This window comes from Arachis ipaensis, chromosome B9 (genome assembly GCF_059453495.1).
Source record: "Arachis ipaensis isolate K30076 ecotype BB chromosome B9, ASM5945349v1, whole genome shotgun sequence".
NCBI classification, from domain to species: Eukaryota; Viridiplantae; Streptophyta; class Magnoliopsida; order Fabales; family Fabaceae; genus Arachis; species Arachis ipaensis.
The window spans coordinates 101,168,227-101,186,888 of NC_142444.1; the positions used below are offsets into that span (position 1 = coordinate 101,168,227).

General features: G+C 38.5%; 1 non-coding gene and 1 pseudogene across 1 annotated transcript; one reads left to right on the top strand and one right to left on the bottom strand.

Moving 5' to 3' along the window:
• Positions 1 to 7,719: 7,719 nt before the first annotated feature.
• Positions 7,720 to 8,460, bottom strand: LOC148545651 (uncharacterized; annotated as a pseudogene).
• Positions 8,461 to 18,299: 9,839 nt separating this feature from the next.
• On the top strand, positions 18,300 to 18,403 carry LOC148545652 (small nucleolar RNA R71). Its single transcript, XR_015901934.1, has one exon. It is a non-coding gene; the product is annotated as a small nucleolar RNA R71 (small nucleolar RNA).
• The last annotated feature ends 259 nt before the right edge of the window (positions 18,404 to 18,662 follow it).

An 18,662-nucleotide genomic window follows, 5' to 3' on the forward strand; every position in this document is an offset into this window, starting at 1 on the left:
CTTAAAATACATGTACTACTAACATTTCATTGTGTAAGACATTCATGATCCATCTTAGCCCCATAGCCATTGTTCTAATTGTTGCTTGAGGATGAGCAAGCATTCTGAGTTGGCAAGGGAAAGGGAAGAATAAGAGGAAAATGACAACAATAGAGAAGATGAATTACAAGGTTGTAAAGTTCCTTTTCCTCTCATTTGTTTCCAGCACTTTAAATTGCATGATTGTCTTTATCTTCTCTGTTTACATGTGTGTATGAATAAGCTTAGCCTGAATTCTGATTTGTAACATGTTGCTATGCCATTATAACTACCAACTTGAGTTTTGTAAAGTTCAAAGCAATAAAGCATCATGATCATAAACAAACAAGGAATTTAAGAAGAATTTAGCATGTGCATACAAGTATTGGAAGGCTAGTATGGTTAATTGTTGCTCAATTGCATTTGAATATATTTAATTGAAGTTTTCATCTAGGACATTTTGTGAAATCTTTGGAAATCATGAAAACCTTGAAGAAACAATTGCAAATTAAGGCAAGAAAAGAAAAAGGGAAAGAATGAGAAAGTTGAAGGCTCTGAGTACCAATGACAATTCATTTGTTAAGTACTTGTGGTGTTTATGTATCAAGAAAAAAGCTTGAAAACAAAACACTTAGAAGTCAAGGCTAGGCTCAAGTGTAAAGCACTCCCTCAAAGCTCAAGGTTCTGAGCATCAATGATTAGAGAGTTAAGAAAAGAAACAAATGAGCTTAATGAAGTCTTCTAATTCAATGCTTGTGGTGCTTATGTATCAAGTGGTAATACTTGAAAACAAAGCATTTAGAATCGTAGCTTTGTTATCAACTCATGGGGCAAAGCACCCGAAAGGAGAAGCTAATAAGAAAATCAAAAGCTTGTTTCAAGGAAGAAATATAAGAAAAAGATTTCATAAATTGAGCTAGATAGAAGCATCAATCATTTACATTTCTTTTATGATTGTAGCATGCATAGAAAACTAGCTAATGACCCGATTGTCCCCAAGGGTGTATTGGTAAAGATTTTCTTCAATAAAATTGCGTTGCAAGTATAGCTCTACCAACAACAATCCTCGGGTGTGAAATTTAGAAGAGGGATTTGGTTGTCACAAGTTCAACCCCAATAGAAATAACCGAAGTATTCAAACCTCGGGTTGTCTCACAAGAAATGGGCAAACATATGCTTCAACATTAGTTAGAAATCCGGGGTTGTGAGTTATGAGCATGAAAATAAATGGGAATCTTAACAAGCAAGTAATCTTAAATTGCAACAAACTAATTCAATTAACTAAGCAAAACATGAGAAATTCTAATGAATAAATAACATTCCACTTAATTCTATTATAAACCAAACAAGTAACTATAACTAAAGCAAATAATTGAGAAAGTTGGTTTTCAAATATGAATAATAAAAGCAACTCTTGGCTAGGCATGGGAATTGGGATCACCATCCTTGTCTAACAACCATATCTTGACAATTATAAGGAACCAAGCTCATTAAGTCTACCCTCAAAGTCTTAAGTACGTGATATCTACTCCTAGACTTGAAGTACGTCAAATGGCTTTGATCATATCAACCCATAAGTCCCAACCTACCTACTAATTAGATTAGTAGTGGGTTGGTGTCAATGAGTATCAAATTGACCACCAAAGACTCCCAAATCATCAAATCCATTAGACCCAATGACTCAAGTTTACCCAATTCCCTTGACCTAGGCCAAGAGTAAAGTAGACTACTCCATAATCAAAGTAAACAATTCATCGAACACATGGTAAGCATTAACAGAAGACATGTTTAAAATAGCAATTAAATTGGAATCTACAAATACCCACTAACAATTATCAACATACAATCATCAAAACAACAAGACTAAACATAGAAATCATCAATGTATCATCAACAAGTCAAGAATCACAACATTCATGAAATGGGTATAAAATGACAAGTAACAAGGATCCATAAACTATCACAAGATATAAGCAAAATTGTAGAGAGGAATTCAAATTGAACAATTAAAACTAGCAATTAACAAGATCCAATTCATAAATCAACAAGGGAAGATCAAATTAAAACTAGATCTAGAGAGGAACAAGGGTTTCTCTCTCTAGAATCATCCAAGAACCAAAAACTAGCTAAAAATTATGTCCTAGTGTAAAATGATTGATCCCCCCTTTCCCCCTAGCATCCTTGGGTCTTTTCCATACAGAAACAGCTTGGAATTGGGCCTCATGAGCCTCAAAAATTGCCAGGCACGATTTCCTTTAATGAGGTCACGTGCAGCTTCCCACGCGTGCGCGCCATGCGTGCGTGCGCGCCGATTGCTTTTGTGATCCCCGCGTGCGCGCCAAGCGTGCGTGCGCGTTGATAGGAATCTTCTGATCCGTACGGATGCGTCCATCCTTGCGCGCCGCTTCCAGCCAACCTCATCCACGCGTGTGCGTGGAGGGCGCGGGCGCGCCGATGCTGCTTTTTCCAAGATCTCAATTCTTCATGTTCCTTTCTTTTTGTACATGCTTTCTCCCTCTCTTCTAAGTCATTCCTACCCTATAACTCCTAAAATTACTCAACAAATACATCACGGCATCGAATGGCAATAGAAGAGAATTAAAATATGGCAGTTTTAAGGCAAAATAAGCATGTTTTCCATCATGGAGCAATATTGGGAAGTGAACACAAAACCATGTATTTCTTGCGAATAAGTGTGAGAAATGTTGATAAAATCCTCCAAAATAAGCACAAGATAAACCACAAAATTGGGGTTTATCAAATCTCCCCACACTTAAACCAAGCATGTCCTCATGCTTAAAATAAAAAGACCAAAGATCATGATGAGAAAGGGTTTATGAAATGTAAACTACCTAAGTGGATGCATGCAACTAATGTAAAATCATCTACCTACTTGGTCAAGAGTGAATCTATCCTCCAAGAATACGTGTGTGCATATAGGGTGAAAATAGTATGTAATTCATGAATCCTACCAAATTGAATATCACTAAGGAGTGCATATGACTTGCTTAGCAAACGCTTGTGAAAGCCGGGAACAAGCATTGAGCATCGAACCCTCACTGGAAGTGTATCCGCTCTATTCGCTCAAGTGTATAGGGTTCGTCACTCAATCTTCTCCTAATCATGCTTTCCAAGATTTGTCTTTCATCTAACAATCAACAATTACTCAATGCATGCTTACAGGTGTCATGAGGTCTTATTCATGGGTTGTAACGGGGCTAGGGTAAAGGTAAGGATGTATATGGCCAAGTGGGCTTAAAATTTGAGTCCTTGATCAACCTAGGATCCACTAGACACATAGAACAACCTATACAACTACAATACATTACCTAGCTACCCTTAAGTTTTACTCTTTTTGCATACTCATGCATTCTTTTCAATTCACACCCATATGCATTGTTTTTTTTTTTGTTGCTTTATCTTGGGGCATCTTTGTCCCCTTTCATTGCTTTCTCTCTTTTCTTTTCTCTTCTCTTTTTTTTTTATTATTATCCCCTTTTCTTGGGGTTTTTTTGTGAACAAAAGTTTCAATGCATACAGTTTAATCATTCAACACATGAGTATGTTCCCAAATTCTAGAACTTTCAATTACACTACAATTACACACCTATATATCTACCCGAATTTCCCAAGTATACCCTCCTATTTGAATGATACACATCCTAACTTACCTAAGCTAATCAAGGATTCAAATTTAGGGACATTCACGGTTTTTCACTTAGAGTTGTTGATGTGCTCTTTTCAAGAACAAAGAGGGTTCATCATAGGCTCAAAATGGGTTAGCAATGGTAGATGAAAGGGTTAAGGCCATTTGAGAAAAGTGACTATTGAAACGATGGCTACAATCATGTAAATGCATTCATACACAAAGCAATGGACATATAGAATCAGACAAAGCAAGGATCGCAATCATAGAGAGAGATATACACACAAGAATGGAAATAATGGTTAGAAGATGTAACCATGCAATAGGCTCAAAACTTTCATGCTTGTGTTCTTAGCTCAATCACTATGTTCCAAATACATTCTTAAAGCAAGTTCACTGTAAAAAAATTTTAGAATTTTGGTAGGTCACCCAAAACACAATTTCTTGAAAAGAAAGTTATTGTTTTGACCAAGTAACTCTATAGAAACTAACTATCATGCAAATGGTATTTACAAGAAAAACTAACTACACATGCAATATACTAACTTCTAAGCAAAAGATAAATCCATGGGTATTGAAGGGAAGAGATTGTTACCCATGGAGATCGGTCGAACGACCTCCCCACACTTTAGAAATTAGCACGGTCCTCCGTGCTACGAATAATACGCAAGGGACGGTTGGGACCGGAACCTTCACCATCCCCTTCATCAGAGCTCCCATCACTTGGGTTTGAGTTGGATGTGAATATTTCGGGTTCCTCCATGCTAGGGGTAACACAACCCAGAAGCTTCTTGATGTAAGTGTATCGGCGGTGGTTGTGCCGCTCATATCTATCAAGCTTCCGGTGAAGATCTTCTATCCTTTGATGTGTGGATCTCAGTGGTGGTGATGATGAGCTAGAAGGAAAAAGAAGTGGCGGGGCCATGTCGAGGCTTGGTTTGTTCATGGGAAGGTGTAGGTATTTTCCGCTTGGAACTACATCGCCCTTAGCTGGAACTACAATCTTTTTATCCATGGCTTCCCAAGAAACATCCGCAGCAGCAACTAAGTTAGATACCAATGCTGGAAATGGCAAATTACCCCGGTCGTGAACTTGACTGATGCGGACAGAAATTGGCGAATTAAAAATTGTTAAAATATATACGTTGCAAGTATAGTTCTTAATTCACAAGAAATCCGCCTATCAATTTAGAAAGGTGTCACAGAAAATTGAAATTTAAAATACTAGGAGTATGAATCCCAGGTCGTCTCCCAACGAGTTACAGAAACGTGTGCTATTTTATTAATCAGAGGTTTTCAAAAAGGTTTGAATTGGGCAAACAGGAAATTAAATTGGTGAATTTGAATAATGTAAATAAAAGCCTTGACTGGGAATTGATTAGTTGGAATCCCTATTATTGTTGGAATGCTCTCAGGATTAATTGACAATTGAAGGTTGTCCTGTTTAGTTATCCTTCACTAGGTAAAGGAAAGTCAAACAAGTTAGAATGCTACGTCCCTTCACAAGTTGCAATCCACTTAATTAAAAGGGATTGGTGTTAGTGATTAGGAGGCAATCCAACCATAAACCCAATTATAATTTTTCTTTCAAGCCTTCCAACTCAAGGGTTTCTTTCAATCAATTCCCCATCAAGTTAGGGAACTACTCACTCATTGTAAAGGTAAAATTCATAGCATGTGAAAAGGAATTAAAGAAAGATATTGTGAATAAAAATTAAAATAATCAATAAAAAATAAAAGTGATCCTTGTATTAAATAATCCTAAGAATATTCCAATGGTAAAATTAAACAAAGCAAAGAACATGGAAGAGTGAAGCCAAGTAAAGAAAACGAACTAGAATGACGAAGTCTTGATGAGGTAATAACTCTTCTCAGTGTTCCAATGCCAAAAAGGTAAGTGAAAATTAAATCCTAAGAACTATGAATGTGTAGAGAAAAAATCTAGAGGAGGAGTAAAACTAGATCTAAAACTAAAACTGTGTAGAATGAATATTGTGTCTAGTTTCTGCATGTTCTCTGGCTCTAGTCTGCTATTCTGGGCCGAAAACTGGGTCAAAATAGGGACTAAAATCGCCCCCAGCGAATCCTGCAGATTATGCAGATCGCGCATGTCACGCGATCGCGTCATCCATGCGGACGCGTCATTCGCGCTTTTTCTCACCACGCGTTCGCGTCGTTCACGCTTCCGCGTCGCTTGTGCTTTTCCAATCCGCGCGATCGCGTGAGCCATGCGGCCGCGTCATTGCGATTTCTCCTCTTTTGCGCGGTCGCATGAGCCATGCGGCCGCGTCATTTCTCGCTGGTTATCTCCTCAATTTCTTGTGTTCCTTCCATTTTTGCTAGCTTCCTTTCCAATCTCCAACTCATTCATGCCCTATAAAGCCTGAAACGCTTAACACACAGATCACGGCATCGAATGGAATAAAGGAGAATAAAAATGCATAATTAAAAGTCTCTAGGAAGCAGTTTTCAATTATGTAATAATTTTAGGAAGGAAATATAAATGCATGCTAAATTAATGAATAAGTGGGTAAGAATCATGATAAAACCATACAATTGAACACAATATAAACCATAAAGTAGTGGTTTATCAACCTCCCCACACTTAAACATTAGCATGTCCTCATGCTTAATTAAAGGAGATGAAGTAAATAAGTATGAATATGCAGAACCTCATGCAATGCAATGCAATCCTATATATATGAATGCAACTATATTATTCTTGTCTACTTGATCAAAAGTAAATAAGCTCTTCAAAACAATTACAAATCGAATTCCACTAATTCTATCATTATACAGTAAGACAGATAAAAGTGCAAGAAGATAGCTTATGAAAGCAGGGAACATGGAAATTCAAGCATTGAACCCTCACTGATGATGTATGTACGCTCTAATCTCTCTGGTGTATAGGGTAATCACTCTATCCTTCTCTAATCATGCTCTCTAACTTTTGTTCTTCTCTTAACCAATCAACAACAGTTAATATACCAATGCAAACATCATGAAGTCTTTTCAAGGTTGTAATGGGGCCAAGGTAGGTAGGGATACATGTATGGTCAAGTGAGTTTATAAATTGAATCTTTAATTAACCCAAGCTTCAACCCAACCTATATAACTTGCATAACCTTAGAATTCATACCTAGCTACCCAGAATTCCCCTTTTACATTCCATACTCATGTATCAACTTTTTATTTTAATTTTTTTATCATATATGCATTGATCTTTGAATTCTCAATTCAGCATTAGGGTAATTTTGTCCCCTTATTCATTTATTTATAAATTTTTTTTATATATAGAAGCAAAAATAAACATAGCTTATCAATGCACATAGATTTTTAATTCTTATAGTTTCACATGAGTAGGTATCCAAATTCCCATTAAATTATCATGACACATTCCCTTAATAACTTTTGTTTCCACAAGTTTCCATACTTAACTAGAACACACAATTCTATCTTAAGCTAACCAAAGATTCAATTTGGGATATACAATTATTTTTCCGCTTAAGGCTAGTAATGTGGTGAAATATAGAACAAATGGGATTTAAAGGCTCAAAGTGGTTAACAAAGGTAATTGAAAAGGGTAGGCTTAATTTGGATAAGTGAGTTTAAACAAAAGATGGCCTCAATCATATGCAAGCATACGAATATAATAAATATTGGACATATAAGATAAAACAAATTATAAATTACAATCATAGAGAACTAAACACACAAGAATAAAATAATTATGGTTAAATAATGTAACCATGCATAAAGGCTCAAATCTTCACAGGTTGTGTGTTCTTTATCTCAAACATCATGTTCCAAATACAACTTCAAGCAAATTTATCATAAAAATGTGAAAAATTAGTGAAATTTTGTTCCAAAGATAGAGTCTTAGAAGAAACTTATTGTCTTTTCAATCAAGTAGAGCATGCATGCAACTAACCTATTACTATGCAATTTGTCCTATTCTATAAAAGAAAGAAAAACTAACTAAAATATCCTAATTTATTGGTGCTAGGGAAGAGAGATTACCTCCGGAAGTCAAGTACTGACCGACCTCCCCACACTTAAGGCTTTGCACCGTCCTCGGTGCCATCTGTCAGGAACAGGGGTGGGCTGGTAGCAGTATCTCCACAGTCGGGACCGTCATGGCTCCCTGTGCTAGTAAAAGAAGTGGAGTCCGGGGTGTCTGAGTCCTTGAAGTGTCCCTTGAGTAGCTCCTTGAGGTGTTTGAATCGGCGCTCGTTACGGCGCTCTCTTAACTTTGCTTTCTGTTCTTGCCGATCCAATCTTCTGATTATCTGCTGGAGCAGTTCATCAGTTGTAGGTGCTTGTGGTGGTGAAGAAGGGATATCTTCAACCAGAGCAGTGGGAAGGCTTGTAGTGGCTACTGAAAGTCTGAGGTATTTCCCATTAGGGACATACTGATCATCCCGTGGGAGCATGACTTTGGTGTCTCCAGCTCTGTAGGAGACTCCGGCGGCTGAGACAAGATCTGAGACCAAGGCGAGAAAAGGTAAGTTGCCCGCAATTTGTACGTGTCCCATGGCATTCCGGATATGTCTTGGTAGATTCAGAGGCTAGTTTGTAAGGATGCACCATAGTAGAATGGCCATGTCCGCAATGAAAGAAGACTCGTGAGTGCTTGGGAAGACGTAATGGGACATGATCTGTGCCCATATGCGAGCCTCCAAGGTAAGTGCTGAAGCCAATATACCCTTAGGGCGGGTACGATGGTATCCGTAGATCTAACGGCTGCCAGGTAGTGCGATAACTCTGAGAACAGCTTCCCAATCAAATTGGTACATCTGGCACTTGAGTGCAGCTTCTTGAAAGGCATCCAATCCTTCTAGAATAGGGGGAAGACTCAAAGCTTGTTGAATAGCCTCTTTTATAATGGGGACTTACTTTTGACGGACAAAGACAGATTGCAGGGTCGGCAGGTAGAAGTTAGAGTAGAACTCGACTACCCAAGAAAGATTGACCTGCTTCTGTTGTCTCTGTAGGAAACCCCATTGTCTTCGTTCAATTTGCGGCTCAACAAAAGTGGCAATATTGGGTGGGAGGATAAGAAGGTGTTCGTTGTTGTAACTCTTTTCAGCTAGAATAGGGAACATCTGCTCACAGTAGCGATTTGGAAATCGCGCAGTGTCCCTTGTTGGAAAGGCTTTCTCTTTTTCATCAACCTTGATGATCCTCTTAACTCTTTTTGTTGAGGGCCTGACTGCAATTGAAGAAGGCTCTGCCACTAGTGCTCTTTTAGTTCCTCTTCTTGCTGGAGGTTTGGGAGTAGCTTTCTCTTTTCCTTTCTTGGTGGCCATCCTGAAAAGGGAAGAGAGAGTAAATTGAATTCAAAGAGATATATAGCAATGAAGAGAACGAAAAAGGATGGTTATAAATGCACATTAAAAGGTAAATGATGTTAACACACGCTCATGAGTACACGTGAAGGATCATTAATGGAAAATAGTTAGTGCATATGATGACAAGTGAATGCAAGGTGTTTATTGGCATGCCGGCAAAGGGCATGAGTAGCATAGGCTAAGCATCACTTTTTAGAAAACCATCACGTTTGTATTGACAATTAAATTCAATTAATATAATGGTAAAGGGAATTTGTGAAAAGCAAGCATTGAATAGTAAAATAACATAGAGAAGTGCATAATGCCATATGGGCTTTTTCACGAACACATAGCGTGCATGGTAAATAAGGTATAGAAAGGATTAAAGTTAACATGCAAGCAACCCTTTAAAGAAAATAATATATAATTGCCAAACAATTTGCAATAATCCACAAGCATATAATGAAGAATAATGACTCAAATAAAATTCCAACACCATGTAAAAAGGGAAGAAGAAGAAAGAAAATATGAATAATGAAAAGAAAAAGAAAAGAAAAGAAAATAACATGTAAAATAAGAAGAATGATAGAAAAGAGAAGGATGAAGAAGAAAATAAAACCTTGGTAATGGAGGTGAGAGAGATATGATGCGCATAAACTTGTTATGCTACGATTTAGGAAATTGCACGATCGGCAAAATTCCTTCCGGCAAGTGCACCGGTTATCGTCAAGTAAAAACTCACAATAGAGTGAGGTCGAAACCCACAAGGATTGGTTGAGTGAGCAATTCGGATTAGAAGTATGTTCTAGTTGAGCGGAATCAAGATTTAGATGAGAATTGCGGAATGTAAAATAGCATGAATTAAAGAGCGAGAAGCTAAATTGCTGAAATTAAAAGGGATGGGGGTGATTGCATGAATTTAATTGCAGAATGTAAAGAGAAAGTGGTAGATCAGAAATGGGGAATTCATTGGGTGTTAGGAGATATTGAGATCTCTGAATCAAAACATTTTTATTCCTTCCTCAACCAATGCATTCATTGAATTTTGCTTGGCAATCTTATATGATTGGATCCCAATCCGTTGGCTCACCAATTCTCTCTAAAAACGAACAAATTCCCAATCCCTTGGTTTAAATGTTCATAAGAAGAGATGATGCTCGATCACTGATTATACCACACAGTTTCATGAACCACAATTTGGTAGGATTACATGTCATAATATCCATCCAAACCCCAATCCAATTCACTGTGAGAAAGCTTCTCTAGCATGAATCCTCCATTCCTTTCCCAAGGTTCCGAAGGATTCCAATTATGGGTAGTTTCTTTCCCAAGACAACTACCCAATGGAATTAGATCGAGAAGCTTTCTAACAAAATTCAAGAGAAAAGATTGAAGAAGAAGATAAAACTATTATTGATTCATTGAATTACAATAGAGCTCCCTAACCCAATGAAAGGGGTTTAGTGAGTCATAGCTCTGAATTCAATTACAAAACTAAAAGAGAATGATCTCCAGTTCTCCCCCGATGATCCTAACTAACTTAAATTCTATCCTATTTATACACTTTCTAAATTGAGCTTCTGTTGTGTTTCTTGGGCTTTGAGGCCTTTCCCTGATTTCCTTTTGCTTTGGGTTTATGGTCCATAATCCTGATGAGGCTGTGATCCAATTCTGTAACATTCATTGAGCAGACTTAGTGATAAACAAGTAATGACACAAAACTCAACAAATTAAAGCTCCAGACTCATCAATCCTTCAGGCCCAATCCCATAAACCATGATATTCAATTGGGTTTCATACCATAATACGTTTAAGTTAATGTTTGTGCTCAAATGCTAACTTAAACTTCAAGATATTTGGCCCAAAAACCTCTTTCAAAAAGTGGCGTTTAAGTTGAAGTTTAAGTTTCAGTTTAAGGTTAAACTGAAACTTAAACGTGGAAATGGAAGAAAGCAACCCAGGAGTGTGAAATGTCGAACACGTTTAAGCTTCAGTTTAAGGTTGAACTGAAGCTTAAACGTGGAAATGAAGAAAGCAACCCTGGAGGAGCAATTGGGTCGAACACGTTTAAGCTTCAGTTTAAGGTTAAACTGAAGCTTAAACGTGGAAATGAAGAAAACAACCCTGGAGGAGGAAGATAGTCGAACACGTTTAAGCTTCAGTTTAAGGTTAAACTGAAGCTTAAACGTGGAAATGAAGAAAGCAACCCTGGAGGGGAGAAATAGTCGAACACGTTTAAGCTCCAGTTTAAGGTTAAACTGGAGCTCAAACGTGGAAATGCTCTTGGTGCCTTTCTTACTTCTGGCGTTTAACCTCCAGTTTAAGGTTAAACTGGAGGTTAAACGTGGAAATGCTTCTTTGGTGAGATTTTGTGTCGAACACGTTTAAGCTCCAGTTTAAGGTTAAACTAGAGCTTAAACGTGGAAATGCTCCCTTGGTGAAATTCTCATTCTGGCGTTTAACTTCCAGTTTAAGGTTAAACTGGAGGTTAAACGCCAGTTCCAGCATTTCTTAGCCTTCATGATTCTGGCGTTTAAGCTCCAGTTTAGGCTTAAACTGGAACTTAAACGCCATTTCCAGCATTATATGGTTTGGTAGTTTAAGTTCCAGTTTAAGCTTAAACTGGAACTTAAACTCCACATGTGATATTCAAGCTTCCTTTATTGATTTTGTTGCTTCCTTGCCTAGCCTCTTCTTCCCTGAAATCATCCAAACAATTGCATCAAAGTCTTGCAAAACTTCATGAGAAATCTTCCATTCATAGCATTCAAGTAATATAACTAAAAACTCATGGAATTTGCATCAAAATCTTACTCTTTGGATGGTTCATTGCTTTGTTATTCATTTAACCATTCTTGGTTACTTTAAGCTCAAGAAAATGCATAAAACAACTAAAACTAACAAAAAAATGCTAGTGAAACTAGCCTAAGATGCCTTGGCATCACAACACCAAACTTAATACTTGCTTGTCCCTAAGCAAGTCCTGAGTTATTTGAGAAGAAAGTATGAAACAGAAAGCAATTACATTGGCTATATTAGCAAGCATTTGAAGTTCATCAGAAGGGTTTTATGCAGAAAGTTGCAGCATCACTTTTTCATTCTTATCAGGTAAGATTATCACTTTTTCATTGCATCCATCAAACACTGCTATGGCCTCTTGTTATTCTTATGTCCTTGGCACTTTTCTCTTCATTGCTTCTCTTTTCTTTTTCTTAGAGCTCCTTTGCTCCTTGTTTGCTTAGTGTCATGTGTTGCACAAGCCTTTGGCATTTTCTTTTTCTTATCAATGCACTACACATATTCACTCCAGGCATTTTAGTTCACATTTCTTCTTGTGACATTGGTGCCCAGCACCTCTTTGTGTGACTAAATGTTTTGTATTTAGGTTGCTCTTGATAATGGACTTTTGGTTGATAATCCCGGGTTAGTTAACCCAAGTTACCAAGTGTTGAAACACTCCTCAGAACCTATTCATCCAAGCATATCCTTAATACATAAACACCACAGGCATTTGTCTCAGAAGTTCAAACCATTGGTGCCTAGCTTATTTTCTCAATTTTTTTGCTTTTTGGTTGCCCATTTTCAGTGGCTTTTTCTTCTTCTTTTTCTTTCTTTTTCATGGCCAAAGACATTTATTCCTCAAGATCCATAGACAGTTTTCAAATTCTACACAAAAAATGATAATTCTACACTCTATTTCCAGTGATCTGACTAAACAATCAAGCATGCATACCACCACTTAATTCTACTTGATTTGTCACTAATTGAGCCAAGTTACTTTTGTTCAAACTTTTCTTTTATTTTTGGAAACAGAACAAGCATGGCAAGCATTTGTTTAAGAAGGTGAAGTTATATCCAAACATCTAGGCATTCACTTTATTCAAAGCACTAAACAGACAAACATACTAGAAACTTTACATTCCAGAAAGATTCAACAATTTCAGTTTATACCAGAACAAGCATGCTTTTGTTTGCCCTTTTTAAAGAATTGTCAAGGAACAACACCACCTTGTGAAATTTCTTGTTTTCTCTTTGTTGCCAGGAACAATTTGATTTCTCCTTCTTCTCCTAGTTGTTGCTTCATGTTCTTTCTAAGATCCTTGTTTCCTTTCCTGCAAAGAGTGATGAAGTTGCTTGCTTCTCAAGCACTTGAGTGGTTAGCTCAACTATGTATGGGCAAGTGTCTGAGTCTTAAGTTGGTGTGTGAACACCAAACTTAGTCTCCTACTTACTTCTCTGTTCTTTGAATCCTTGAGTTCTCCTTGGAATGAAGTTGCTGCTAAGGATTTTAAGCATTTCTGTGATTGCTTAGAATGGTTGTTCCTTTCATATAATTCAAAGGTTGTTGTGTTCAGTTGATCTTTATGGTGGAACACCAAACTTAGAGTCACACATTTCCCTTTGAATTATTGATCCACGAATTCATTGTTTGGTGTGAAACACCAAACTTAATTCTTTGCAATGCACAGAAACTACTTCACCCTTTTTATTGAAACAAATAAAAGAAACAGCAAAGGGATATTACCTCAGGTTGGGTTGCCTCCCAACAAGCGCTTCTTTAACGTCATTAGCTTGACGGTTGTCTTCCTCAGTTGAGGTGATATTTAACCTTGTCTTTCTCCTCCACATCTCCCAAGTAATGTTTGAGTCTTTGACCGTTCACAGTGAAGGTTCGTTGTGACTTTTCTTCCATGATTTCTACTTGTCCATATTGGGAGACCTTGGTGACAAGGAATGGTCCAGACCACCTTGATTTTAGCTTCCCTGGGAATAGCTTCAGCCTAGAATTGTAGAGCAATACTTTTTGTCCTTCTTCAAATTTCCTTGGGGCTATGTTGCTGTCATGCTTCTTCTTTGCTCTTTCTTTGTAAATTTTGGCATTCTCATAAGCTTCAGCTCTGAATTCTTCTAACTCTTGAATTTGCAACATCCTTCTTTCTCCAGCAGCTTTGCTGTCCAAGTTCAAAAGTTTCAAGGCCCAGTATGCCTTGTGCTCCAACTCCAGTGGCAAATGGCAAGCTTTTCCATATACTAGTTGGTAAGGAGACATTCCAATTGGTGTTTTGAAAGCTGTCCTATATGCCCAAAGAGCATCATCTAGCTTAATCGACCAGTCCTTCCTTGAAGTTCCCACAGTCTTTTCCAGGATTCTTTTGAGTTCCCTATTAGATATTTCGGCTTGCCCACTTGTCTGTGGATGGTATGGTGTGGCTACCTTGTGTTTGACTCCATATTTTGGAAGCAATGTCTCTAATGGTTTGTTGCAGAAGTGGCTTCCTCCATCACTGATGATTGTTCTTGGAACCCCAAAACGGCAAAAAATGTGTTTTCTGAGGAAGTTCATGACTACCTTATTATCATTGGTTGGAGTTGCTATTGCTTCAACCCATTTGGAGACATAATCTACTGCCACAAGAATGTAATTATTTGAGTATGAGGTGGGAAAGGGTCCCATGAAATCTATCCCCCATACATCAAACAATTCAAGTTCCAGAATGAATTGTTGTGGCATTTCATTTCTTCTTGGCAGGTTCCCCGCTTTCTGGCATTCATGGCAGTGCTTCACTAGTTCCTTTGCATCTTTGAAGATAGTGGGCCAATAAAAACCACACTGCAACACCTTAGCTGCTGTTCTTTCTCCTGCAAAATGTCCTCCATAAGTGGAGCCATGGCAGTCCCATAAGACTTCCCTTCCTTCTTCCTCTGATATGCATCTTCTGAGTATGCCATCCGAACATTTTTTGAATAAGTATGGTTCGTCCCAGATGAAGTATTTGGCATCATTTACCAATTTCTTCCTTTGATGCTTGTTAAATTCCAACGGCAAACTCCCAGTGGCCTTGAAGTTTGCTATGTCTGCAAACCAGGGTGCTTTGTGAAATACCATGAGTTGATCATCAGGAAAGCATTCATTTATATGTGTGCTTTGTGCGCTTCCTTCTTCACATGGTATCCTTGATAAATGGTCTGCCACCTTGTTCTCTACACCCTTCTTGTCTTTGATTTCGATGTCAAATTCCTGCAACAAAAGAACCCATCTAATAAGTCTTGGTTTGGATTCTTGTTTAGCAAGTAAGTATTTTAAAGCTGAATGATCAGTGAAGACAATGACTTTAGATCCAATGAGATAGGATCTAAATTTGTCAAATGCAAAGACTATTGCCAAGAGTTCTTTTTCAGTGGTTGTGTAGTTCTTTTGGTTATCATTCAAGACTTTACTGGCATAATAAATCACATGTACCAAATTGTCTTTCCTTTGTCCTAACACTGCCCCAATAGCAAGGTTTGATGCATCACACATCAGTTCAAAAGGTAAGTTCCAATCAGGTGGGGCAATGATAGGTGCAGAGGAAAGTTTTTGCTTCAAAAGTTCATAGGCTAGCATGAAATTTTTATCAAATACAAAGGGTGTATCAGAGACAAGCAAGTTACTCAAAGGTTTGGCTATTTTAGAAAAGTCTCTAATAAACCTTCTGTAAAAGCCAGCGTGTCCCAAAAAACTCCTAACTGCCTTGACATTACTCGGTGGAGGTAGTTTTCCAATGAGTTCCACCTTAGCTCTGTCCACCTCAATCCCTCTATTAGAGATTTTGTGGCCAAGGACTATTCCTTCTGTGACCATGAAATGACACTTTTCCCAGTTTAATACTAGGTTGGTCTCTTGGCATCTCTTAAGCACCAAGGCAAGGTGGTGTAGGCAGCTAGGAAAAGAATCTCCAAACACAGAAAAATCATCCATGAAAACTTCAATAAATTTTTCAATCATATCCGAAAAGATGGACAGCATGCATCTTTGGAAAGTGGCAGGTGCATTGCACAATCCAAAGAGCATGCGTCTATAAGAAAAAACTCCATATGGACAAACAAATGATGTTTTTTCTTGATCTCTAGGATCAACTACTATCTGATTATAGCCTGAGTATCCATCCAGAAAGCAATAGTAAGCATGTCCTGCAAGCCTTTCAAGCATCTGATCCATGAATGGGAGTGGGAAATGATCTTTTCTGGTGGCTTCATTGAGTTTCCTGTAGTCTATGCACATCCTCCACCCAGTGACAGTTCTTGTGGGTATGAGTTCGTTCCTCTCATTTGGCACCACAGTTATGCCACCTTTCTTGGGAACTACATGGATGGGACTAACCCATGGGCTATCAGAAATGGGGTAGATTACCCCTGCCTGCCATAACTTCATGACCTCCTTTTGTACCACTTCTTTCATGACGGGATTCAATCTTCTCTGAGCTTGAATGGAGGGTCTAGCATCCTCTTCTAACAGGATTTTATGCATGCATATGGATGAACTTATCCCCTTCAAATCAGCTAGGGTCCATCCAATGGCATCTTGATGAGTTTGTAGCACCTTGATCAATTCTTCTTCTTGTTCTTGGTTCAGGGCAGAGCTAATGATAACAGGATGGCTCTCATCACTACCCAAGTATGCATACTTGAGATTAGGGGGCAATGCTTTGAGCTCAGGTTTTGGTGCTTCCTTCTCTTCTTTCACTCTCTCTGGCATGCTTGGCATGGTTGTTTCAGCATTGTTGATGTCACTAACTTCAATATCCTTGGTGAACTCCTCCTCTGCCACTTCCTTTGTTGTTTCCTCAAAGGTTTCTTGTATTGCAATGTCCACTACATCCACCCTCATGGATTCCTTTAGTGATTCTGATGGATAGCACATTGCCTTGAATACGTTAAACACCAATTTCTCGTCATGTAGTCTAAGAGTGAGTTCACCCTTTTGTACATCTATGATGGCTCCAGCAGTAGCCAGGAAGGGTCTTCCCAGAATTATTGAAGCTTTGGCTTCTTCCTCCATATCTAACACCACAAAATCAGCAGGAAATATAAAATCTCCCACTTTCACCAACAAATCCTCAACTATCCCATGAGGGAATTTAAAAGTTTGATCTGCCAATTGGAGGGCCATTCTTGTTGGTTTGGTTTCCTCAATCTTCATTCTTCTCATCATTGTTAGAGACATCAAATTGATACTGGCCCCTAAGTCACACAAGGCCTTCTCCACCATGACTTCTCCTATGATGCAGGGGATTTGGAAACTGCCTGGATCCTTCAATTTCTGAGGCAATTTGTGCTGAATGATGGCACTGCATTCTTCAGTTAACAACACAGTTTCCTCATTTCTCCAGCTTCTCTTCTTGGTCATTAATTCCTTTAAGAATTTTGCATAGAGTGGCATTTGCTCTATTGCCTCAGCAAACGGAATGTTGATTTGAAGCTTCTTGAAAATCTCCAAGAATCTGGAGAATTGGCCATCATTTTCACTTTTCATCAAACGTTGAGGATATGGTGCTTTAGGTGTATAAGGCTTCAGGACCTCTTTTTCTTTTTCTTTTGTTGCAGACGGTGTAAAAGATTGTCCTTGTTCCTTGTCTCTCACATTTTCCTTTGCTTCATTCTCTGTGGTTTCCTTTGAGATCTCCTTTAGATTCTTTCCACTTCTGAGGGTTATGGCCTTACATTCTTCCCTTGCAATAGCCTTGGCAGCATGAGAAACACTTGGCCCAGGGGTTTGCTTAGATAAATACACAATTTGATTTTCTAGCTTCTGGATGGCAGCTCCTTGGTTTTGCAGGTTAGAGTTTACTTCTTCCTTAAAGGCTTTCAATTCGGTTATGTCTTGACTCATGGTTGCTAGCATTCCTTCTATCCTGTTTAATTGATCTTGAAATTGTTGGTTCGGGTTAGGTTGGGTAGGTTGATTATTTTGGCCATGATATGATGGTTGGGAGTAAGTGTTTTGTGTGGCTTGGTATGATCTTTGGTTGGAGTTTTGGTATGTGGAATTGTTATGTTGGTTATGGTTGTAAGGTTTGTGGTTTTGTGGTTGGGTTTGTTGGTTCCCCCACCCAAAGTTTGGGTGGTTTTTCCATCCTGGGTTGTAAGTGTTGGAATGTGGATCATATGATTGCCTTTGTTGGTTTCCCACATAGTTGGCCTCTTCCCAATCACCTCCTTCAGTGCTTACTTCCTCTTGATCTTGTGTGTGTATTGCAGCCACTTGCTTTGTTTCTAATTTCCTGGTGAGCTCTGCTAGTTGCTTGGCAAACACCTTGTTTTGGGCTAAAATTGTATCAACATGGCTCAGCTCCATGACTCCCTTAGTGTTGTGTCTCTCTGAAGCATAGTAGTACTCATTCTCAGCCACTGTCTTAATCACTTCAATGGCTTCTTCCACAGTCTTTTTCCTGTTCAATGAACCTCCTGATGAATGGTCCACAGCCTTCCTTGATTCATAAGAAAGTCCATCATAGAAAATATGCAATTGCACCCAGTCATGGAACATGTCTGGTGGGCATTTCCTTGTCAAATCCTTGAATCTCTCCCATGCCTCGTAGAGAGTTTCACCATCTTGTTGTCTAAACGTCTGAACCTCAGATCGAAGCCTATTGACCTTTTGTGGGGGGTAGAAACGTGCCAGAAACTTGCTTTCCACCTCATCCCAGGTTGTTAGGCTCCCCCTTGAGAATGATTCCAGCCACTTAGCTGCCTTGTCCCTAAGTGAAAATGGGAACAAGAGCAGTTTATAGGTATCTTTCTGGACTCCATTGGACTTCACAGTGTCGCAAATTCTCAGGAATTTTGTGAGATGTTGGTTTGGATCTTCATTAGCACTCCCACCAAATGAACAATGATTCTCCACAAGT